This window comes from Chlorocebus sabaeus, chromosome 11 (assembly GCF_047675955.1).
Source record: "Chlorocebus sabaeus isolate Y175 chromosome 11, mChlSab1.0.hap1, whole genome shotgun sequence".
Taxonomy (NCBI): Eukaryota; Metazoa; Chordata; class Mammalia; order Primates; family Cercopithecidae; genus Chlorocebus; species Chlorocebus sabaeus.
The window spans coordinates 24,968,462-24,994,452 of record NC_132914.1 but is presented as its reverse complement, the minus strand read 5'-3'; the positions used below and the strand labels follow the sequence as shown (position 1 = coordinate 24,994,452).

The following is a 25,991-nucleotide window of genomic DNA, read 5'->3' as shown; positions in this document are numbered from 1 at the left end:
CCACTCTTCACACCCATCCACATCTCATCTCTCTGGGATGCCTTTTAAACATGAAATAAGTTTTGTATGTATGCATATTATTATGTGACAGGGCAGTTTTGGGGAGAATGGATGATCGTGACTACAGAGACTTTAAAAAGCGGAACATGTAACTTCTTAATAAAGTTTATGCTTTCGTTTTACTTATTAGTTACACAATACCTACTTCTTAAAAAGGATTTGAAGTGACAGTACTCATCGAGAGGTGCCGTGCTGAATCATCTGCCCTTAGCAAAGCTTTTCCCACTTTAAATGAGGTGCTTCGATTAGTGCACTGTATGTGATGATTAGATGATGAGACAGCAAAATGCTGATATTAGCAATGATTTTGCTGCTTAGGAGGCCATTCACACCCAGTTTCCCTCACTGCCCCACACCAAAAGAACGCAGGTGAATCAGGTATTTGTATTATAAATGATACAAGTGAATTTTAAAACCTGGTGTTAACAGTCAGTCAAATCCTGGTGCGGTAGCGTTAACCTATTTCATATTCTTTATTGGAACCTCTGAGCTTTCGTCTGACCATTAGTGATATTTCAGTTCACTTCAAGGGTAAAGGGAAAATCAACAATGGTCTTAGAAAAGCTAAGTTTCACCTCCCATGTAGAGTCTCTTAGAGATTTCTCAGACTTTTGTTTTTGGCAAATGTGAACACAGACGTTCTTCATTTCTCCCCTCTTCCCTTCCTGGGGAAGCTCTGGTCCCTTCAGTTAGAATAATATGTCCCCCAGGCACTTGTTGAGGACATCCTCTTGGTGCCGGCAGGTTTTTCTGGGCTTGCTGTCTGACCTCTACTGTTTCCTCAAAGCCTTAGTCATCATTCCTGTACGGTTTACAACAACAGAATGAATGTATTACTTGGACACACAGCAGCCCCAAGCCACAAACCAGGATGCACCCCGTCCATTACATAGGAACTGCAGGAAAGATGGTCTTCACCTCATCTCCAGGCTGCCTCATTTTCTGAAGAGTAGGAAAAAGCTATTGCTAAACACATATGCCTGCCTTCAGAACTCTAAACCAGGCTTGTATTTGCCGAAAGCTCTCTCCCAAGCTCTTGTGTCAGACTGCTGTTGGATCCATTATATTCATTCATTCATTCATTCATTCATTCAATCACTATTTTGAAACCCCTAATATGAGTTCTAAATTTAAAGAAAGTTAAGAGTTGTTTCTTGCTATGAAAGTATTTGTGCAGGCCGGCGTGGTGGCTCACACCTGTAATCCCAGCACTGTGGGAGGCCAAGGTGGATGGATCAGCTGAGGTCAGCAGTTCGAGACCAGCCTGGCCAACATGATGAAACCCCCAACTCTACTGAAAATACAAAAATTAGCTGGACGTGGTGGCAGGTGCCTGTAATCCCAGCTATTCCGGAGGTTGAGGCAGGAGAATTGCTTGAACCCAGGAGAAAGGGGTTGCGGTGAGCCGAGATCGCGCCATTGCACTCCAACCTGGGGGATAGAGTGATACTCTATCTCAAAATAAGTAAATAAATAAATAAAATAAAATAATGAGGAAGATCTCTACGCACTATTATGGAGACATTTCCAAGAAAGATTGTTAGGTGGAAATTTTAAAGAAAACTTCAAAGAGTATATATGGAATGCCATCTTTTGCATAAGAAAGAAGGGCACATAAGAATAAATACATACATTTGCTTATTTCTGCAAAAATGCAGGAAGTATAAGCCTTAATCAAGAAAATAATAATGTATAATGTGTGGGTGGGAATGAATAAAATGGATGGGGATGGAAGTGAGTCCAGAGTTATATAGTTTTTTGAACCATGCAAATATTACGTATGTTTTAAAAGTAAATTTTGATCGAAGATGAGAACATATCTGAGATGTTAGATATTAACTTGTATGGAAAGCCAAATGGTAATCATTGTTGATGGTACTTCAAGCCAATACTCTCCTGAAGAACAAAGTGAAGGGGGAAGCACTTAAGAGATTGATTCCTACTGACTTGTACATATTACTGGTACTATCCCACTATATTTAATCCTAAAACTTTACATTTCTTTGATTCCTGCAACTAACAAGAATTCCTTCCCCCTTTCTCCTACCACCCCTTTTGACAAGAGAGGAGAATAAATGGAACTATTAATCATTTTTTTCTACTTTTCTACAATTATAATTTGAGTCAGTGATGTAATTTCTTATATATGCTGTGAAGAGGGGATATAGAATCTGTGCAAATTATTTTTCAGTTTATAAGTCATTACAATCATTAAAAATATAACACCATTATAGGAAATATTACTTGCTTCCTAATGAACCATATTGTCTTTCCCCTTTAATTTTTATTTACCACATCAACAATGACAGTGATGTACAGTTTTCTACTAATGTATAACCAACTCTCCTGAGTGTGTAACATGTGCTTTTGGAGTTAACTATTTTGGAGACAAAATATTAGCCATTGTTAAAATTATCTTAAGAAAATGAAATATAACTCTAAGTGGGGAAAAAAACCTCTGATAATTGTTTATTTACTCGACTAATGGCTTTTCCTGCAGCCCAAAAGTTTTAAAGTTTCAAAGCTTTTTCCAATTTTCTGCCCTAAATGACTTTATTTGTTGGGTTGTTATAGTGCTTTTATAAAACAAAGATGTGGCTGTGTGTACCACTGAAAAATTGGCTTGTATTGGACCTCCTTTAAGCACTGAGCTTTTAAAAAAATTACTGGTAGGCAAGCTGATTTTGGTGATGGGTTAGGTATAACTAGAGATTCATGTTCTCAAATTTTGGTCCTGATGTTCTTTTCCACTTGAGTGAAGGAAAGAAAGCAGGGGGTATGTTCGCGTCACAATGAGGTTTATACTTTTTATCTGGGTAGAATTTGTGTTCGATATAACCAAAATGTATGGATACCTACTACGTATCTACTCTTGAGCAATTTCTTTCATCCAATGACCTTATAATTAAATAAGCAAAATTTCACCCAGGGGAGGCAGTCTGAGAATTCAACACACTAAATAGAAAAAAGCTAGAAGATGGGAGAATGCTGTGTAAAGAGAGAGTGAGCACCCTGTGTGTTTCCAAAGAGAATGGAAGGAATTTTATTCGGCCTAAGTAGCCTCTGTGCGGGTAAGGTTTTAGTTATGAGATAAGTCAATGATCACAATATTAAATAAGTCATACCATTGCACTTATCAGTGCTCATGCAGTGACATAGTGAAAAAAATAATGAAGTAGAAGCATCAGTTCCCTATATCAAAAGCTATGAGATACAAGTGCTCCCAGCCAAAGAAGGCACGATCTGGAATTTTTTAAAAATGTGGATATATAGAATAAATATGCAACCCTCCTGATAATGTTGGCTGATGAAGTGAAATTCACCAACTGTAATTCTGGCACAGAGAGACACACATAGTGCCTGCATACACACACACACATACGCACACACACATACATCCTCAGAATATTCTTAATCATTTGCTATCTTATTTACATTTCCTTTGCTAGAGTAAATTCTATCATTTGAACTTTTAAAAAATATATTTTGATATTACTTAAGCAAAAGTAAGGAATAATGTGATTGGCTTTCAAATAGCTTATTACCATTCAAATACTCTCTAGATAATTTATATTTAAAAAGGCAAAAAAAAAAAAAAAGCCTGTGTCAGCTTCCGAAACATTCTAAATGGAGACTTAGCTCTAAGTAATCAAAATTGCTTTAGTTGTGCAGAGCAGCATTAAAAGCCTTGTCCACTAATTGAGTGAAGCGGCACAACTGAAGCAGCCTTGTCCCTCATTAGATGATCTTGCAGGCACTGTTTGTCATCCTGGGTTGCCGGGCTCAATCTAACAGTACTGCTGGCTCAAATTAATGGTAATTCGTTATGACACACTATGTCCTTCCAGTGAAACAACAATGCGAAGCCAGTGGGGCGTCTGTCTACCACTGCTGCTTCTTGATCTCATTCCTTTCCACTTTAGTTCAAGCGACCACCTTTGCATAATGCTTGTAAGTTCTTTAGCTAACTGGTGATTGGAGATGCCACCTGCCTGAAGAATTGCATCCAGTTCTCTTCCACTACTGTCACAGAAAAAGCATCTCCAACAATAGGTCGAGTCAGTCTGAAACGTGATGACGTTTTCTAAAGGAAGCAAAACTCAGTCGTGCGTGTATGTTTTTTGTTTTTGTTGTTGTTGTTGTTTTGAGATAGGGTCTCGCTCTATTGCCTGGGCTAGAGTGCAGTAGTGCGATCATAGCTCACTGCAGCCTCGACCTCCTGGACTCAAATGATCCTCCCATCTCAGCCTCCAGAGTAGCTGAGACTACAGGCACCTGCCAACATGTCTGGCTAATTTAAAAAATTTTCAGTATAGACGTGGCCTTGCTGCATTGCTCAGACTGGTCTCAAAGTGCTGGCCTCAAGCAATCCTCCCACCTTGGCCTCACAAAGTGCTGGGATTACAGGTGTGAGCCACTGTGCCAGGCCTGGGACTTCTTTTGGAATGTAAATACCTCACTTGTATCTACTCATGGGGGATATTAATAAGAAATCTTGAGATACAGTGTTCATGAATGTGATGTAAATCCAAAGATAATGAATATTTTCTGACTCTTTAACTTTGTTTATCCAATACCTTTTGGAGGAGACTTTATGTTTATATGATGAGCATTGCTGTTCAAAATGCTGCTTTTCTAGTCTTAAGAGCAGGCACAATGCTGGAAAATGTTGTAACAGTGATGCAATCAGCCACTTCCTCCTAGCAACTCTAAATAGTGTGTTTGTATCAATCAGTTTATTGTGTTCATTCAAATAATTTCGTCTGTCTGAAAGGATGACTCAACTCTACGCATGAAGAAACATCTAAATAGTATCTGGACATAGCTTTTCGTCTGAAATCCTCAAATTACCCATGAATAGAGAAAAGGTCACATATATTGACCAGTTGACTCTGAAGTATTGAAAGTGGTGATGCTTAGTCAGTATGGGGTGCCGGACAGTTGTATCACCCACTGTTTTCCCAGGGTTCAGCCTTAGTCTCACTGTAGGGTGTCTATTCCAAGCAATATGGGCACAGTGTGATGTTAACATTAAAAGCCTGCCTACCACCATACCATGTATTGTTTGAAATCCCACAATTAGATTCAATCCTTTGGGCTATATTTTTAAAAAATGTTTCTTAGCATAATCTAATTGCTTGGAAGAGCTAATATATTACAATTAGTTTTCAGTAATCATTTATTCACTCATTTATTTAATGCTTATTTCTATTAATCCTATCCCCTCCCAAAACATGCTCTAACAAAATCCTTCAGTTCAGAACTAGTTCCCGTTTCCTCATTTCACGAAATTCTTGGATGAAACCTAGATATATCTACTTTTGCATGGTAGTTTGTAACGTGCCTTGATGAATGCCTACTTTTTCCATTAAATCTGCTGCACCCACATTCAGTCTTCACAATTTCAGCGAATAGTAATTCCATCCTTCTGTTTGTTTATTTTAAGCATGTGGGAGTCATCCTTGACTCCTAGCTTTCACTCATACCCCTGTCCAGTCCATTGGCAAAACCTCTCTGCAGAAAAAAAAAATTCCACATTCACCACTGCTACTCTGGCCCAAGATAATATAAACCGTTGCCTGGAATATTATTAAAATAGACTCTACCTACTTTAAGCCTATTCTTAACCTAGCCCTGGAACTAAATGGGGACATTTTTGGTGGTCAAAAGACCGGGACATTACTACTGGCATTTCATGGGTCCAGTTTAGAGACACTAAGTGGACTGCCATGTGCCTAGTGGGGGGGATAAAGAGGAGCTGTCCACTCAAAGTGCCATTAACAACCTCATTGAGAAGTATTGAACCAATTAAAACCTAAGTCACCTGATTTTTCCACTTATGCTCAGACCTCCATATTGGCTTTTAATTTTTCTAAGAACAAAAGCCAGTATCCTAACTATGGCCTTGTAGGCCTTACACAACCCTTGCCTTCTCCCTCACTTATCTGACCTCACTTCCTATTACTCTCGCATTCACTCACTCCATTGCAGCCATTCTGAAAATGCAGTATGCCATCATGCTATTTACTTTGTATGAAAAGTTATTTCCCCAGTTTACACATCCCTCCCCTCCTTAATCATATATCTTCCTTTCTAGTCACCCTGCTTAAAATTGCAGATCCTGCTCTCAGATTCTTACCTACAAATTGTTTTTGTCTCCAAAGCACTTATTGCTATTTAATACATTGTGTTGTATTCTTGTCTTTCTTTACTCACCAGACTGTAAGCTGCATGAGAGATTTTTGTCCCTGTTGTTCCCTGCTGCGATTACATTGCTTGGAATAGAATCTGGCATGTAGTACGTGCTCAGTGGGCAGTTTTTGAGTGAATAAATTTAAACTTATAACAACCTTAGGTAGTATTGCATTAAGAAATGGAGATTTAAAAGCTGACAGAGGCTAGTAGATTTATCAAGAGACACTTAACTACTAAAAAGAATTTACACATGTTCTCATGAATACATTTATTCATCTACTAAGTATTTTTTAAACTCTTATTTGAAGTCAGGCTCTGTTTTAAGTGTTGGAGGTAAACCAATGAACAAAATAGACATAGTTATAAAACAAATTAATTTTAGAGATGGCAAGTGCTATATAGGAAAGAAAGGAAGAGAAGGAGGAGTGATGGATGGGGTGGAGGAGGCCTTCATGTCTTGTATTTTTTTCACTATAACTTGACTAGCTCATTTCCATGTTAGTAACAATTACTTTATTTAATGCTTTAGCAAGCACTTGAAAATAAAATGGGGAATTGATACACAGGCATATTTTGAAAAGGTTATGTGATATATTGGGAAGAAAATGGATTTTGACATCAAGCCATCCTGAATTAAAATCTCAGCTCTGTCACATGTGATCAGGGACAACTAAGTCCAACCCAATATCCTCATTTGTTAAGTGGAGTTAACCATGGGCACTTCACAGGGTAGTTGTGAAATCAAAAACCAGTGTAGATAAGGTGTCTAACATGAAACACAGTAAGTCTATACATGTTTTCTTCAGACTTCCGGCTACTACATAGGAAGTGGAGTAAAATGTGACATAAATACAAAGATAATGATAGTTTTCTGACTCTATGAATTTGGTTATTCAATACTGTTTGGAGAAGACTTCATGTTTATATGATGAGCACTGCTGTTCAAAATGTTGCTTTCCTATTCTTAAGAGCAGGCAAAATGCTAGAAAAAGTTCTAGCAGGGATGCAATTAGATACTTCCAATTGGATGGGGTGCCCCAGTAGAGATCTGTGTGCTGTGGTGGAAGACTGGGTATGAGGGACTAGGTGCCAACTTAGAATCTTTGGAAAACTTTTTTTTCTTTTGCCCCATTAAAATAATAACATATAACCAATGTATGTTTTGTCACTTTATTTAATAACCCTTTTATTATTGAAAAAGTTATAAAATTTCTTGGAGAAATATTTAGAAAATATAGTTTAGTAAAAGAAAAAAGTAAAAAATTCCTGTAATTCTGAATTAGCACTGTAATATTGTGCATTTATACTTTGAATCATTTTTATATTATGTATGAATGTGAGTGTATCATTGGTTATATAAAGTACAAATCCTCTGATTATTTCCCATAGTTAATACTTTGGAACATTAATGTTTTGGAAGAAAATTAGTGTTACTTGATAATTATTTATCTCAGTGGTTAACAATATAAATGCTATATCTACTTGATGATAGTGATGATACTATATTCTATATCTAGTATAAATCATCTCACTTATTTTATCACTGGGAATTTCTGCCTTGTAATTTTACACGTTATTTAATTATACACATTACAATATCTGCTGTTACCTCCTAAGACACAGAATTCTTGTCTGATTAACCTACTTAACTTTCAAAGAGGCAGGAAAAAAGATATTAACATTAATTATCAAGTTTTGGAAGCACATTAGTTCAATTAATCATCACTTTAAAGATGAGGAAACTAAGGCTCAGAAAGGTTTTACCACCTATAATAAGTTGAGACCTGAACTCAAGCTTATATCTGTGTGATCCCAAAGTACATGTTATTTTTCTCTCTCCATTCTGCCTTATCTTACATGCAATATCTTATAATAAGTGCTCAAGAACTTTTTGTTGAGTAAATGAACAGATGAATGGTTGGATGGTTTCTGTTCAACAAATCCCCAATTTAACTCAAAGCAATGTGTATGTACACTTTAGAGAACGGATTGGAGTCTTATTTAAATTTCAGTAGCAGAAAATACACTTGAATAGTAAAATACGTATTAACTAAACAGAGAGGTTAGACACTTAGGTGGTATAACTGGAATTGAGGATGTTTAATCATATAACTCTTATGATCATGAAATTGGATAAATGTGAGTCCCTTAGGATATGTAGCCTCTTGAGTATTTCATTAAATGCATTCATATTAAAATTAAAGGTTACATAGATAGAAGTAGGGAACTTCAATTTTATGTTGCTGAAATGTGATGTTTTTAGAAGTGTTAATTATTATGGAGACAAAGTAGTTGCATATGTTTTTAAGGTGCATGTGATATGTTTATTTGAGCACACAATGTGTAATAATCACATCAGGGTCATTGGGATATCCATCATCTCAAGCAATTATCATTTCTTTGTATTAGGAACATTTCAATTCCACTTCTTTAGTTATAATGAAATATTTAATAAATTATTGTGAGCTGTAGTCACCCTATTGTGCTACCAAACACTAGATCTTATTCTAACTGTATTTTTGAACCCTATTAATCATCCCCTTCTTATTCCCCCTTTCAAAATGTGATGTTTTTAAAGCCGATGTTTTCTCATGTATTTATCTATTTTGGGTTAGCAGCTAAAATTTTCTTTTCTAGCAGTCATTCTCAAATACATAATTCTAAAATCTCTTTGGTTTTACAAAATTCTAAAATGTCCATGATTTCCAGCTATTAACAAATTGTATTGTAAATGTTGCCATACTTTATGTTAAAAATATTTTTACAGTCTAAGCCTTGATAGAGAGACAGTAATACTTGGATTGTATTACAACACTTGAGTACTGTTGAAAAACTAATCTCCGAAGACTAATTTAAAAGTAGAACATCTTCCTATTACACATTTTATTATTAGTTTTTAGCCATGGTATGCCATTAATGTTATGTATCAGGGAGTAATCTACATTTATTTTGTATTATCTTAACACTGTTAGATTTTTTCAAAGTAGATGTGCATACTTTTTTTAAAAAAGATAATGAGACTAAGTTAATGTGTTTTTGTTTTATGGTACATAATTTTTAAAAGAGTGGTTTGTTAGGTTATAATTTATGTACCATACAATTCATTCTTTCCAAGTGTTCATGTCAGTGTTTTTTAGAGAGTTCATGGATTATTCAGTATACCACTACCCAATTTTAGAATATTTCCATGTGACAACAAGAGGCTTTGCACTCATTTTCACTCTGCATTGCTCCTCAAGTGTTCCCCCATAACTCTGGGTAACCATTGATCTGCGCTCTGTCTCTATAGATTTGCCTATTCTGGACATTTCTTATACTTAGAATTATACAATATATGTTCTTTTGTTACTGACTTCTTTCACTTGATAAAATGTTTTTAAGATTGATCCATGCTGTAATAATTGCATTCCTTTTTAAGGCCGAATAGTATTTCATTGTAATGGATGTACCAAATTTTGTTTATTCATTTGTCAGCTAGTTAAAAAACATTTCGATTATTGGTGCCTTTTAACCATTATAAATAATGCTGCTATGAACATATGTATACACATTTTTGTGTGGATATAGGTTTTTATTTATCTTGGGTATACACTTAGTAGTAGAATGACTAGGTCATTTTGGTAACTCTATTTGTGAACTTCAAGGAACTGCAAACTACTTTCCATAGCAGCTGCAGCATTTCATATTTCCACCAGCAATCTACTAGCGTTCCCACATCTCTATAGCCTCACCAGCACTTGTAATTATCTATCTTGTTTTTATAGCCATCCTAGTGGATATATAGTAGCATGTCATTGTGGCTTTGGTTTACATTTCTCTAATGACTAATGATATTGAGCATCTTCTTTGTATGTCTTCTCTAGTAAAATGTCTATTAGATCTTTTGCTGATTTTTTAATTAGTTATTTGACTCTTTATTATAGAGTTCTAAGAGTTCTTTATACATTCTGGATGGAAGTCAGTTCCTGGTCAAGTGTATCACTTGCAAATATTTTATCCCATTCTGTAGGTTGTCTTTTCACTTTCTCGATAGTGTCCTTAGAAGCACAAATGTTTTTAATTTTAATGTCCAATTTATCCGTTTATTTCTTTTGTTGCTTGGCATATCTATTGTTATTGTGTCTGACAACCCATTGCCAAACCCAAGGTCATAAATATTTACATTTTCTTCTAAGAGTTTTATAGTTTAGTTTCTACATGTAGGTATATGTCATCCATTTTGAGTTAATTCTTACTTATATATGAGATAAGGGTCCAGTTTAATTCTTTTGCATGTGGACATTTTGTTATCCCAGAATAATTTGTTGAAGGCTGTATTACGTTCTAACACTAATTCTCTTACATCAGCTGGATGTCCTGTAGTTCAATTCAATCTGATGCTAACTATTCACAGTTAACATCTGATACCACAAATTCAAGGACAAGGTCCTCAACAAGACTGTCCTTACTTCAAAGACCAATTGCAAGTGGGGGCCCCAAGCTACCCTTATTTCTACTTGGAAGAATTGGCTACAAAATTGGGAGTTCCTAAGAACCCCTTTAAGGTTTGATAGTTCACTAGAACAGCTTACCTATCTCACAAAAAGTGCTATACTTACAATTGCCATTTTATTATAAAGGATTTAAATGAATAGCTGGCTAAAGGGGTACACAGGATATGTCTGGAATAATCTGGAGCACAAGTTTCTGTCTTCATAGAGTTGGTTGCAATACCCTCCTGGTACATCAATATGTTCACTATCCTGGAAGCAATTCAAGCCTTATGTGCGTAGTTTTTTTGTTTTTTAAGATGGAGTCTGGCTCTGTTGCCCAGGCTGGAGTGCAGTGGTATGATCTCGGCTCACTGCAACCTCCGCTGCCCAGGTTAGAGTGATTCTCCTGCCTCAGCCTCCCGAGTAGCTGGGATTATAGGCGTGCACCACCATGCCCAGCTAATTTTTGTATTTTTGGTAGAGATGGAGTTTTGCCATGTTGGCCAGGCTGGTCTTAAACTCCTGAACATCAAGGCATCTGCCCTCCTTCTTGGTCTCTCAAAGTGCTGGGATTACAGGCATGAGCAACTGCACCCGACCTTGTGTTCATAGTTTTTATTCAAGGTATTTATTGCATAAGCATGTCATTGGCCATGTGACTAAACTTAATCTTCAGGTCTTCTTCTTTCCCCAGAGGTAGGAGAGGACTGGGAATGCCTCTAATTACATGAGATTTGTTATTCTTCTGCCAGCCTTCCCCATCCTATAGGCTACCTGTGGCAACAACCCTGTGCCACTTCATTAGCACAACAAAGGCACATCTATCACTCAGGGAATTTCAAGAATTTCTGAAACTCTGTGCCAGGAACCAGGGACAAAGACCAGATTTAAAAAAATATATTAATACTTATATGACAACTATTCTTCCTTCCATTGACTTCTCTGGGCAACGTTATCAAAAATCAACTAGTTACAAATGTGTGAGTTTATTTCTGTACTCTGAATTCTGTGCCATTAGATCTGTATGTGTATCCTTATACCAGGACCACAATGTCTTGATTACTGCAGCTGTCATACATTTTGAAGTTGGGAAGGATGCATCCCCTAACTTTCTCTTTTTTTTTTCAGTTTCGATTTAGCTATTTTGGACTTTTTGTATGTCCATGTGAATTTTAGGATCAGCTTGACAGTTTCTGTAAAAAAGCCAACTGGGATTTTGATAAGAATTATGTTCAATCTGTAGATTAATTGGGGGAGTATTATCATTTTAAGAATATTAAGTTTTCTCATCCATGAATGTGGGTTGTCTTTTCATTTTTTAGATATTCTTTAATTTTTTTCAATGATGTTTTTAGTTTGTGATTCATAAGACTTACGCTTCTAATGTTAAATTTATACCTAAGTATTTTATTCTTTCCATGCTATTGTAAATGGAATTGTTTCCTTGATATCATTTTCAGAATGTTGATTACTAGTGTGAAGAAATACAATTAATTATTATGTATTGATCAACTATCTTGCAACCTTACTGAACTTGTTCTTTAGCCTTTATAGTTTTTTAGTTACTTCCTTAAAATTTTCTAAGTAAAAATAAAACATTATCTACAAAGAGCGATAATCATAATTCTTTCTTTCCAGCCTGGATGCCTTTTCTTTCTGTTTCTTATTTAGCGAACCCATCTGTAATCTCTAACAAAATGTTGAATAAAAGTGGTATGAGCAAACATTCTTGTTCCTTATTTTAAGCAGAAAACAGTTAATGTTTCGCCATCAAGTATTATAGTTGTAGATTTTTCATAGATGGTCTTTACTAGGTTGAGGAAGTTTCCTTCTATTGCTAGTTTGTTTAATGTTTTGATGGTGTTGAAGCAGGGTGTTGGATTTCGTCAGATGCTTTTCAGCATCTATAGAGATATTGTATGGTTTTTCCCTTTATTAATATGGTATGTTATGTTATTTGATGTTTATATGATAAATCAACTTTGTATTCCTGGGATAAATCCTACTTGGTTATAGAATGTAATTCTTTTTGCTATTTTATGTACTCTAAAATAATCTAAATATTCCAAAATTATTTAGGCTTTTAAAATGAAAAAGAATATAAATTAATAAATAAAAGTTGCACAAGTCACCTGGTCTTAGATTACCTCTAAGTCTGCAGCACCAGTATTTCAGAAGTAGAATTCTATTTTCCTGAAAGTACAATTTGAAGTATCATCATTAAAATACTGACCTGCGTAATCTGATTGATAACATAGGACCAACCTAGGACAAAAAATGGATAAACTTTTTACTTACACAATTTTAATAAGCTTGTTGCAAGATCTCATATATAATTAATAAATGCTTAAACATCTTGAAGTCATATAATGTCATCATTTTGGTGGCCAAACTTTAAAAAGCAGACAATAGCTGATGAACTTCCCCATATAAAAAATAGTCAGCAATCAGAAATAAATAATAAAATCATAATAAAATCGCTATATATATTGAAAACTTGGATTTGGGGTTCATGACAAGCTTATGAAGCCATTTTATAGATTGAGAAAATAAGCCTCCAAGAGGTTAGATAAATTTGCAAAAACATTCCCGGAAATCAATACTTAAATTCTGCTTTTATGACCCTGCAGTCTCGCTCTGATAAAGTGACCGCTTATAGAGTGTTTCTGTTTTCATTTTGTTCTTCCTATTATTGGTATTTTTGCCTGAAAATTATTCAATGGGTTTGTGAAGTCTTTATTCTTTTATAACTTAGTGTCCTAGTACAATGTAGCAGCGTGTTTGCTTATATTCCATAAATTTTATTTCATAAATGTATTCCATAAATTTTATTCTATAAATTTATACACACATGTATTCCATAAATTTCGGTGCCCATTAGAATGTTTTGCATAAAGTATTGTAGCTCTAAGTAATATTGCATTATATATATATTTTAAACTACCTATCATGGACTATAAAAAATGGATGTAATTGTCTCAGTAAAACTAGGCTTAGGATCACTTCAGGCTATATACACACACTTGTGTGAGTGAGTCCATGCATCACACATGTGTGCTTACATGACTGAATTAATCATATGATGACTTTTAAGTGATTTAATTGATATGTCTCCTAAATAATTAGTTCATATTTTTACATTTCAGTTGTCACTGTATCTTGAAATGTCATTAATAAAAATTTTTTAGTTTTTCATTGATTTGTCATTCATCAGCCACTAACTGGCGCAGTCCTATGAGTCTGATGTTGTTTTATGGCTATGAATCTGGTCAAAAAAAAAAAATTATTACAATGAAATTACTTAACTTTTTTTCCAACATTTTGCAATAGAAATCCCATTTAACTATCTTTATGATTTTCAATTTTTTTATTTGAGTATTTTGGAATTACTTTGATTTCTCACTTAATATTTTCTTTCCTTCTTTCAATTTTTCTTCCTTCCTTTTTTTTTTTTTTTTTTAGCATTTCAAGAAATAGATAATATCAAGGAGACCGGGACACCGGGAGTGGGAGAGATTGGACTGGGAGACTCAGCAGGTCAGGACATTTGCATTACCATTTGCTGGTCATTCTTTTGCCATCAGTTTTACAATTAATTCTCTTGCCACTTGCTTATTTCTTCCATGTGCTTACTTCAGTTGTTCTCGGTTTGCAATTTATGAATAACACTCTAATAATATAAGAAGCCGAGCATTTGGGTGTCTTCCTTTTATAGTTTGAAGATGAAAAAAAAAAAAAAAACAATTAAAAGAAACTATCAAGAATAGAAAAAAAATTTCTTACCTAAGTTACATTGATGCCCGAATTTATATTTTTTCTATATTTTTTCCTTGTATAAACTGTTTTGAAATGAAACTTCTTAATGACTTTCCCTTAATGACTTTTAAGAATCAAATTCTTAAAGCATGTAGAATGTTAATAAATATGTAATTATAGTGGCGGAGCACCCAGGTCATGAAAATCGAGTTTCTTCTCTTCTCTGCCATATACTCTGTGCTGGGGTCCACCTTTCAAAGCTCTTGACATGCTTCAGAGTCAATCTGTTTGCCAACACTAATAGTAACTACAGAATGTTGACTACTGTGTATGAAATGAAAGTTAATTAAATCGGACAATTTCTATGTAAATAAAAGGTCTCAATAGTCGAAGAGTCTCCTGGGAGCATTCAGCAGTCATTGTACAAGGTTAGTTTTAGTCACATTTCTCAGTAAGCTGGAGCCACACTGGCCTTTGAAGTCCCCATTGCCATGAATGTGGCTAATGGCTGTGTGTTCATTCCTTGGTCCAGGGAAGTGTCTTGGTTGTTTCAACAATGCTCACAACTTTCACTATTATTGCTTAGTTATGAGTGAAGACTTGGTTCCCTCCTTCTTTGTTACCCCTCCCGTGTTACTGCCTCCACAGCTCCCCTGGAGTGTGTCTTAGCTCCTCCACAACCAGGTCTTCTATAGAACAACTACCAGTGGCTTTTTCAGTTTTCATTATACAGAGAGATAAATGTCTTTGTCCTTCAGTGTGATCAGATCTCTTCAATTAAAATGACTTACTCATAAAGGAACTAAGCTTAAAGTGATTCTATCTGGATGCTTCAGGGATTTTGTTATTTTTTAGCATAAACATTAGGATATTAGGGATTAGACAAATTTTTATTGGCATGTACCTTGGGAGAACACTGCTTACCAGCTTAAAGGGAAGATACATTTCAACTATATCTTGATGCAATGCATATGCTTAAGTCTCTGCTTTTAGCTAAATTAGGTAAGAGTCTTGCAAAAAACTGTATTTGAAATGATATGCCAAAGTAAGTATGTCTGCACAGATTCTTGCAGAGTTAAGAACCACTTTTCAATGATACTTTGATAAAGAGTATTCTGATAATAAACATCCCCGAATTTTTAGTTTGCAAATATTACGGAAATAAACATTAAAACCAAATAAGTTGAAGCTAAATGTGGTGGGTGTTCTTGGCATCCAACTATTATATAAATATTGACCTTAAATTGAATACACTTGTTTGACTTTTGCATGTTTGGAAGCAAAATCAAGAAGGAAGGGACAAACATCTCATAGATCCCTATAGTCTTATGAGATAGAAAGAAACTGGGTGTAATCAACTTCTTTCACAAGCCTAAATTACTATCCTCTGTTACATGAAACATCAGTAATAAAACTAAATCCATGTTTCTTGGCATGATGCAGGTCTACTACATTATGCTACCTCGCAGGTTATGGAACACAAATCATTCTGCATACTACATAATGCACACACATAAAAATACCATCATATTTGCCATTTTGCCAATTTATCATTTGATAAAGAATGCTATTGGTACTAACACTTCCCTTTGGATTATACCAATATTCAAAGAAATCGAGGTCATAAAAATGTTTTTGATAGTGCCATTTCCCTGGAAAGTTTTCTCTTTAGCTAGATGAAATAAAAAGATGATGATCCATTCATTAATTCATTTATTCATACAAAGAAAATTCCTACTCTCTCAGAGCTTTCATTCTTATGGAAGAAAATGTGAAGTGAAGATTTTGATGAGTATGTCAGTGGGGATAAGTACTAAGAAGAAAAATAAAGCAGGGATACTAGAGAACACTGAAAGACCATCTCAGATACACTGTCTAGGGAAAGGCTCTTTAATAAGGAGAGAATGGAACAGAGGACTGAATGGAATAAGAGAATAATTTCAAAATATGGGGAAGGAGAGGTATATTCAACAGGAAGAGCCAGTATGAAGAGTGTGCTTGGTGTGTTGAAGGAATGGCAAGGGCAGTGGTAGGAAGACAGGAGAAGACAAGTGAAAGATGTCACTGTGCAGGCTGAGTGGTGTCCATCAATTACAGCCTGGTAGACTATGATAGTACCTTGAATATTATTCTGAGGGAGATGGAGATCATTAAAGGAATCTTAGCAGATGAGGAGCATGTTAAGGTTCATATATTTTAAGGATCAGTCTGACTTACAAGTTGTGCACATCATTTAAAAAAATTTCCCTTTATAGACAGAATCTAAATTATGAGTAAAAATAGACGTAATAATGATTAGGGCAACATTTTCTAATCAGGATATTGACTGATGCTTGTGTTCAAGGGACTAATGTTAGATAATACAGCTATCCTTTTTCTTTTCCATGTCTTTAGTTTGCAGAATTCTTTTGAATTTGAATTATGGTTTTTGGCTTTGTATAATAACATTGTTTTATAATAGAGACCTTAATGATAATGATACATAATATTTAAAAATCGTGTGCGTTCAGTTAGTTGCTTGGCACAGCTGAATTTCTCGTTTGTTTGCCATTTATAATTTCAACCAAAACCACATAGCTTTCTATAAGTCCAGAAACAAGTCCTGAATTTTATCTCCTATTTGCAAAGGAAGATATTTGAAAATCATGTAACTCTTTTATTATAATTATTCCAATCCATGAGACTATTTATGAGCAGGAAACATAGAGCAGTTAAAACAAATCAATTTAGTATGAATTAGCAGGCTTGAATTCTGAAGGCAGCTCTGAAACTTACTAGCTGGGTGACTTGGCGTCTTTGACCTCTGTTTGCCTCCTCCATGACCTATGAGAGAAGTGCAGTGTTGTTGTTGCTGTGGTTCCTTCACGTTTGTCAAGCCATTGTACACATATTAGGTAATGAAGAGAAAATGGGTGAATAAAGAGTTACTTACATTAGAGGTAACCATTTATAATACAAATGAGAAAATAAGGGATATGGTTTCATGTAAATAACAGAGGATAATATCCATATTTATTTTCAGAAAAGTATTAGGTCAAAGTAGATATTACTGATACTTGGAAGGAAGGGTTATTTCTAAAAATATCATTTCTATCATGTGAAGAATCAAAATAAATATTTAAAAAGTAATTTGGGAGGTGGGGAGTGCCTTCTTCTAGCAATCTTGTGGCAGCAGTTTTCAATTGCCAAATAAGTATTTACTGGAAAGTTTTCAAATTTCTAATCAATGCATTAGAAACTATTTAAAATCTCTACCTAGGTTATCTAGGCTTAGATTTTCATGATTTGCATATCAGAATATTCATGCAACAAAAATATATACATACATACCTGTTTATGAATATTTAATATTATTTTCCTAAAAATTCTTACTCTAAATTCTTTCCTTTTCAGTCATAAGAATAAGAATCATTTCCATGATTAAACTGATAAATAAGGAAATTATTCTTTGACATTATTTTTTGGAGAGGGCATGCCTACTTCAACTTCACATATTCATCTGTGATTGTTTTTGAGTCTGGAGTGATTCCTGTCACTTTCTGCCACAGATAGTGGAGGAAATTCTCCACTCCCATAAGAGTTAGTTCCTCCACCTATGCTTACCCATTGCCTGTTCAACAAACTCTGATTCTCTGCTCCAGTGCCTTCAACTTCTTCTGTATTACTAGAAGCAAAATATTTAAACATGCTCAAATTTTTCATCTAAAAACAAATAAAAACTTAAAAAAAAATTTTACCTCTTCCTTTAGCTACCACTCCCTTCATGTACAAATTTTCCTAAAGCCTTATCTTCAATTTTGGTCGTTTTCTTTTCTCCTTCTCACTGCTCTACCTTCTTCCACTTCTATCTTGCCAAATCTTGCTAAGATCATCAATAACCATTATCATGCTAAATCCAAAAGGTATTTTTTAGTCATTGTCTTATTTCATCCTTAGTTGCATTCAGCTGTGTGGATGACTTTCCAACCCTCACCCTGTTTTTTGGTTGTTTTTGAAGGACTATCTTCCCTCTGCTTTTCACTTGGAAGTGAACTGTCTTGTTCATCACTTCATCCCTAACACACTTTTTAAAGTGCTTTGCTAATAGCATGTGCTGAATAAATTTGGTGTGAAGAGCTATAGCCAAATGAATACAATGTGAAATCCAATGCCATAAAGGCTACAAAATATCTATAAGGTGACAGTGTATAAGGCTTCATAGAAAAGATACAGTTTCATAGACAAGGTAGTATTTGAGCCGGGCTTTAAAGGATGCATACGATTTTGCCCAGCAGAGATGTTGGACAGTGGGAAGATTGCCAAAGATATATTTAAAGCTGTGGTGTCTTATGTTCCTCTTTGGGCTTGAGTTTGGATGCAGCACAAGGGATACAAAAGGAAAATAGTGACTATAAAGGTAAGTTGGGTTCAAATAATAAGAAGACTTTGAATCTTATGCTAAGTGGTTTGTCCTAACTCCATAGGACTTGCGTAGTCATTAAAATTTTTTGTTTGTCTTGGGAAAGTAGGGTGATGACTAGGGCTGTGCCTTGGATTAATTAATTATTATGATGTCACTATGAGGCTGATTGATTTATAAACTGTATGGCTATAAGAAGGAAGATAGATTACTAATGTAATCATGAAGTAAGAGTTCAGGAAAGTCAGGCCTGACGTGGTAACACCAGGGTACAGATATAAGCAGAAATCTGAAGATGGATTCGATAGGGTTTGATGTCTTCCTAGAGTGCTAAGGGATCAATTTCAACCTTGAATAATAGAAATAAAGGCCATGCAATTCACAGATACAGGAAATCACAAAAAGCAGTTTGTTTTTATTGATTTATTCTTTTTTAAAAATGTTTGTTCAGAGAGCATGAGTTGTTTTGAGAGTCTTTATATTTGAGTTACCAATATTGATATATTGAGAAAGTATTCCACGTTGAAGATTCTGGGACCTGGCATGGGAGTTGACCGATACACCTATATGAATTTAAACTTGATGCTGAAAGTTGCCTCCTTAGTGGAAGAAGAGCGATGTAGACTGAGGGGAGAGCCTGCAAGATGAGGGTGCTGAATGCCATGTAGAATTTTGAAGATCACGTGGAATAGTGGAAATAAAAGAAACTCTCAAGTTTGAGTTATAGCTTTGCTGCTTTACAAACTATATGGTCTTGAAGTTGTGTTTGATTTGTTTATTCATTTATTTATCTTTAATATCTGCCCAGGGCCCTCCTGAGTGGTCTGCAAACAGTAAGCACTAAATGCAGGCTTTATTGACTCACTAGCATATAATCATTTCTACATTATGGATTTTTTTTGAAGTATCAAAAGTTGTTTGTGTACTCATTCATTTACTCATTTATTCATTCATGTATTCTTACTGAGTCTTACTCTGTGACAGGCACTCTCATTATACTGCCTGACTTGTTCTCCATCTCATTTCTTGGCTAGTGTTTTCATTGGTTCAATTTGGTGATATTGTTCTCAGTTATGGGGAAAAGATTGATTGATTTAGATCTCATCCATCTATAGAGTCATGCCATTTATATCTCAGACTACATTTCCTCCTCCTCAGGTTGGTTGAGATAGCTCCAAAAGGAAGTGATGGCGAATGTTGCCTTTACTTTTACAATAACAGAAAAGAATCTTTCTGCTGATTTCATTTAGATGCTTATAGTAAAATATTTAACTCACAAATGATTTAAATCATCCTCTTTAACAGTAGTTAAACACACTGATGTTACAGAGATCTGCCAAACAGAACTATTATCATATGACTACTGAGAAGTTTTTGGACAAAAGTGCTCGTTGGAAGAGGGGAGCCCTATTCCCTGAATGCTGAATGAGTGCTTGCCTGGGGTGTCCCCAGAAATAGGAGCTGACACAGGTGTTCGGCACAGTTGCTTACTGCTTCCCATCAAGAAGGATGGGAGGATCTTAGCACTACTGGTTTGTGGCACTCAGCATATTTGGCAAGCAGTCAGCTCTGGCTGTGGATTTCCCTGGGGAAAATAAAAGCCACAGGGAAGTCATCCGTGTGACCTTCTGCTGGGTAGTTGGCACACAGTTGCACCACAGGAAAGCTTTCAGTTGTCATTTTCTGAATGGGGCGAGATCAGGCGTTGATGGAGGCTCCCCATCCAAGGTGGAAGGTGGAGAAGGAAACCAGTATTGAACAGAAGCTTACTAAATAATTCCCAGTCATGAAGCTTAACACCAACTGATCTGCTGATAAAAGAGATTCTTGGGGGGAGGCCGTTGATGTTTTTTGGGGGGGTTTCTTTGGTTCCGTAAGCATAATTACAAGCTTTCCTATTGAAGTCTGACCCATCATATTGAAATGCTGTCACTAGTATCATTAGCAAGTAAAGTGTTGATAACATAGTCAAATGCACAGCAGAGTTCTGGCTCTTAAGTGTCTGGACTAACTCCCAATATTAGGAATAGGAGTCAAACTGCCATCACTTTTCCTGTGCTAACAGACGCCCTGCCATTAGCAGTCTGAAGGCAATTTTAATAAAACACATAGCCCTGCTGAGTTGGTCTCAAAAGATAAATATGCAATGCAGAAAAGAAGCTTTTGTTTAAAAGTAATTATTTAAACTATGTATTACAGGTAATTTTCTTTTACCAGTAAGGCAAATGCTATCAGAATTTCAATAACGATTTTTTGGCTCTTATCTAAATAATGTGATATTGTCATTTCTAAGAGTTAAAGCAGCGCTTATTTTTACTTATATACAAAATGAGGGCCAATTGGACCCAGGTATCATGTACATGTGTTTTACAGTTGATATTACATTTTTGCGTGAACAATGTTGTATTCTTGGACAGATTTATGGAAATGTAACAAGCTGGTGAGAGAGTTCTGGGAACTACAGACTTCACTTGCAAACACAGATTAGAACAGGAGGGCAAAGAACATCTTTTTATTTTCCCTTTGCTGTCCGAAAGGAAATCAAATTTCAGTCTTTTAAAAGCTCTTTTAATAGGATGCTTGTACATAAACCACAGTCACAAGGGTGTAACAAATGTGTGCATGTATCTGAGCAGCCAGAGCTTTGTTCACCAAAAGGTGAAAAGCTCGGAAAGCTTTCCTAAGAGTCTATTTGGAAACCATTTAAACCACCACCTTTTCTTTCCTTCCTACTAGCATGAAATCCTTAAATTAATATAGAATTAGTTCTGTCCTTACCGTAGGTGGAGTGAGAACTTGCTTACCTAAGTGGGATGAGGAAGGTTCCTATTTCTCCCTGCTGCTCTTTGGAATGAGACAGACATCAGTTCAAACTCCACTCAACTCTCAACTCCATTTTTTCATGATCTATCACCTTAGGCAAGTTACTTGCCATCTTCATCAAGCCTTTGCTTCCTCATCTATAAAATTAGTATAAGAATAAAACGAGCCTTGCATGATTGTTTTGACGATGTAATGAGATAATACTTGTAAAATATTTGGGGTGGTGTCTGGCACAGAAGAAGCACTCAGGAAATGTTAATTTATATTTGATTGAACAAAGTTTATTGAAATTATATTTGAATTAACAAAATTTTATCAGGAAAAGCACAATGTTGAACATTGTGCTAGGAGTTGGGATAAATACATTGAATAATATATGGTGTCTACTTCAAAAGTATAAAGCCTAATGCAAGACAGGCATTTAAGCAGATAACTTAAGTACTATATGCCACTTGTTGTAATGTGAATATAGATCTTGGGGACATAAAGGAGGCAGAGCTTAATCTTGGCCATGGTAAAAATTACTGCAAAATCTTCTTGATTTGTTAAGCTTTCAAAGAGAAGACGCTAAGCTGTATAGTTTCATCCTGAGCTGCTGTGATCAAAGCCAACTATTTTTTTTTTCCAAGAGTGATTTTTTCCCAGCTCCTGGTTTTTTCTGTTCTTTTTCCTTTACATTTATGTAAACCTTTTCCTTAATTGTTAGCACCATGCTTAGATGATTATCTATAGGCAGTGAGAGGAGGTAAACACTAATTAACCATTCAAATGCTGCTCAGCATCTTGCTAAAATGATTTCAGGGAGAATTAGAAACACAAGCTTTATTCTCATACATTGCAGATGGGAATGCAAACTGATACAAGCCTTTGGGAGAGAAGTTGGTGATGTCTAAACAAATCTACATATACACTGAACCTTTTGACCCAGCAATGCCACTTCTAGCAGTTAATCCGAAGACACAATATCGACAATATTAAAACTAGCCTGGGTTGGGGGTGGTGACTCATGCCTCTAATCTTAACACTTTGGGAGGCTGAGGCGGGTGGATCACTTGAGGTCAGGGGTTTGAGACCAGCCTGGCTAACATGGGGAAACCCTGTCTCTACTAAAAATACAAAAATGAGTCTGACATGGTGGTGGCCACCCATAATCTCAGTTACTCGGGAAGCTGAGGCATAAGAATTGCTTGAACCTGAGAGGTGGAGGTTGCAGTGAATCAGAATTGTGCCACTGCACTCCAGCCTGGGCAACAGAGTGGGACTCCGCCTCAAAAAATAATAATGATAATAAAAGAAAAAGAAAACTATATGCCCAAGATTATTCATCATGGCATTGTTTATAATTGTAAACTATTAAAAACTACCTAAATGTTCATGCAGAGGAGGGTAGTTGAAGAAAACAGAGTGAAGAACATCATCTGGAATGGAAATAAAATAAGAAAGTATACATGTATCTGCTAATTGAAACCAAGAATAGGAAGGACAAACCAGAAATTAATAAAACGGATTAAATACACTGGTTGGGCCCAGGGGAAGGGGATAGAAAGAATGGGAATAGGGAACAAGAGTGAAGAGGTGATAGGGAGTGATATTTATCTGAATGGACATTTTTGGTATAGTTCTGATTTTTGGAACTGTGTTAATGTTCCACATACTCAAAAAATAAATAATCGAAGTGAATTAGAGTATTCAGGGTACCCCACATGAAATATTAAAAAATAGCAAGAAAACTTAACTGTATTCTTAGGAATTACAGATGAAGGAAGTGGGTAAAAAAGAGTTAATCTAAGTGACTGCCAAACAACAATTGGAGTTAGGCTCTAAGATGTTTTAAAAATTAACAAAAAAGAACTATTGCACTCTTATCAGAATATTTGTATTTCACAAGATATGGGTGAGTGATTCAATTTTCCACAGGGGTGAGATTTAGCATTTCCAAAACTGCTTCAAATATCTCCTAGGATTGTGGATGAGAGCTGTTTTCTCTCTGTCAAAGAAAGGAAGAGGGCTAGGATGAAGCCTGGTTGTTAGATTTTTATCTTAGATATCAATAAGAAAAATATGTATCACAGATATACAAATAATGAAATAGGAGTATGTGCATGTGTTCATTTATATATTCCCAGCTCTATCTGCTGAGAGGGCCTAGAAGCATTAACACCCCAATAGTGATGAGCACATTTGGTACCTAGTTCTTGGTTTCTAAATACCATTCTCTAGCAAAAGAAACCAAGAATGCTTGTAGAAATGGATGATCCAGGGCCAGAACCAGAAATGTAAGTCATAAGAGTCTGGAACATCTTGTGGTTCCAGAAAAGTAGGGAAGGAATAATGCAGGATCCTCCCTGAAGTGGCTCCCTATTTCCAAATTCGGGACATTTGAGCAAGAAAATAATGAGAGTAATAGGATATTCTTAATATAGTCCATAAGGTTGTAAGAAATTATTGAGCAAATAAATAAGTGAGGGAGAAAAGAAAGCTCTTTTTTAACAGGAAGGATGCCAATTAAGAGGAATGATGGAAATAGAAAGTCACCATTTAGTAAACACCACAGTCATAATAGTTTCAGGCAAGAATCATCAAATGGATGCTAAATTTGTGGGTGAAAATATAATGATAAATAGGATATTTGCAGAGTGTCAACGTATCTCTTCTCAAAATACTTATTAATTATAAAAGGAAAGTAGTAACTTTACCGTGGAAAAACCTGGCAGACATCACTTTAAACAAATGATCAAAGTTAACATCACCAGTAATGAGACGTATCAGCATCATGTGCCTCTCATATGATTCACTGAGAAAGGCACAAAAAGTAATTTCTGTCATGTTCTTGCCAAAAATACATAACATGAATTTAATCATGAAGAAATACCAGACAACCCAAAAGGGACATACTACAAAATAACCTGGCAGGACCCTTAAAAATTTGTGAAGGTCATTAAAAACAAAGAAAGATTGAGGAACTGTCCCAGATGGAAAGAGATGAAGAAAACATCACAACTAAATATTGGCTCATGGTCCAAGAAAAAGACATTAGTGAGTCAATTATCGGTATTTCAAAAAGGGCCATAGATCATCAAATAGTATTTAACAATGTTAATCTTTTGACTTTGATAATTGTATTATTGGTTCTATGAGATGTTAATTTGTGGGGAACCTGGGTAAAGAATATATGGACACTCTGTACTATTTTTGCATTTTTTAAGCCTGACATTATTTCAAAATGAAAAGTTAAATTGAAACATAAAAATCGTGTGCCTTAAATAAAATGTATGTATGTATTATCCAATCTTCTTTATTATCCATTGTTATATAAAAGGATGACTTCAGTAGACTCAAGGAAGAAAGGAAAATTGTAATAGAGTGATAGGTATGTTACACTGTGAACTGGGTCGTATTTTGTTAACTTGCTCTGTCACCCACTGTGTAAACCCCAGGGGTACTTTCTATACTTTTATATTTTGCTAGTCTATTTGCCAGTAAAATAGAAATAATGATCTAGCAAGACAGTTTCCAATTATTCACACCAATGGAGGAGAGCAGAGATGTCAAGTATGGAGTCCAAAAACAATAATTTTAAGAAGCACTCAAGTGAAGATCGAGATTTAATGCCAGTGAAGAGCCAAGTGTATTCTGGTAGATGTAAAACTCCAGATTATGAAAGTATTTTCATAGAGGGAAAGCAGAGCTAGTACATTAAGTTCCATGGATGTGTGTTAAGAGATCAGTAATCAAACAAAAGCTAGAAAGGAAGTAAGGGGCACAGTATCGGTGCAGCCATCCAGTCAGTCTCCAAGGGCCCAGGTTAAGTTAAAAACAATGTCTGATGACTCACACCTCCCAAAGCTTGATGGTGCCAGTGAGATCGGGGTAGTACTCACTAATACTTTGTGGCACCATTAAAGGACTAGGGTAGCGGATCGATGGCAACTTAAGAGTTTGCAGAGTTCTGTGCAACACCAGCTTGTTTTCCCACACATTGATGTTAAAAAAATTTTGTGTTCAAAATAGTTACAAGATGTCAGCAGAGAGATTGACATCATTAACTATGTTTTATAGATGAGGAAACTGAAATTCAGAGTTTCCCAAATGAGACTGCTAGTAGAGAATGGACTTACACTCTAGACCAGGGTATTCATTTGAGTTCATGAACCTTCTAGCATCAGGAAACTCCCTAAAAGTACACAAAATGTTTGTGCATATTATTACGCAGGTACATTTTTTTCCTGAGAAAAGGATACAAATCAGTTGATTTTTATCAGATTTTCAAAGGTGTCTGTGACCTA

General features: G+C 35.5%; 1 protein-coding gene across 2 annotated transcripts in view; it reads left to right on the top strand.

The window, feature by feature from the left end:
* Positions 1–25,991, top strand: part of SOX5 (SRY-box transcription factor 5) — a 1,032,593-nt gene that overhangs the window by 333,774 nt on the left and 672,828 nt on the right. For both annotated transcript variants that reach the window (XM_073020544.1, XM_073020543.1), the window contains exon 5: positions 14,190–14,264. The gene's annotated coding sequence lies outside the window, so the exon portion shown is untranslated. The remainder of the gene's footprint in view (positions 1–14,189; positions 14,265–25,991) is intronic.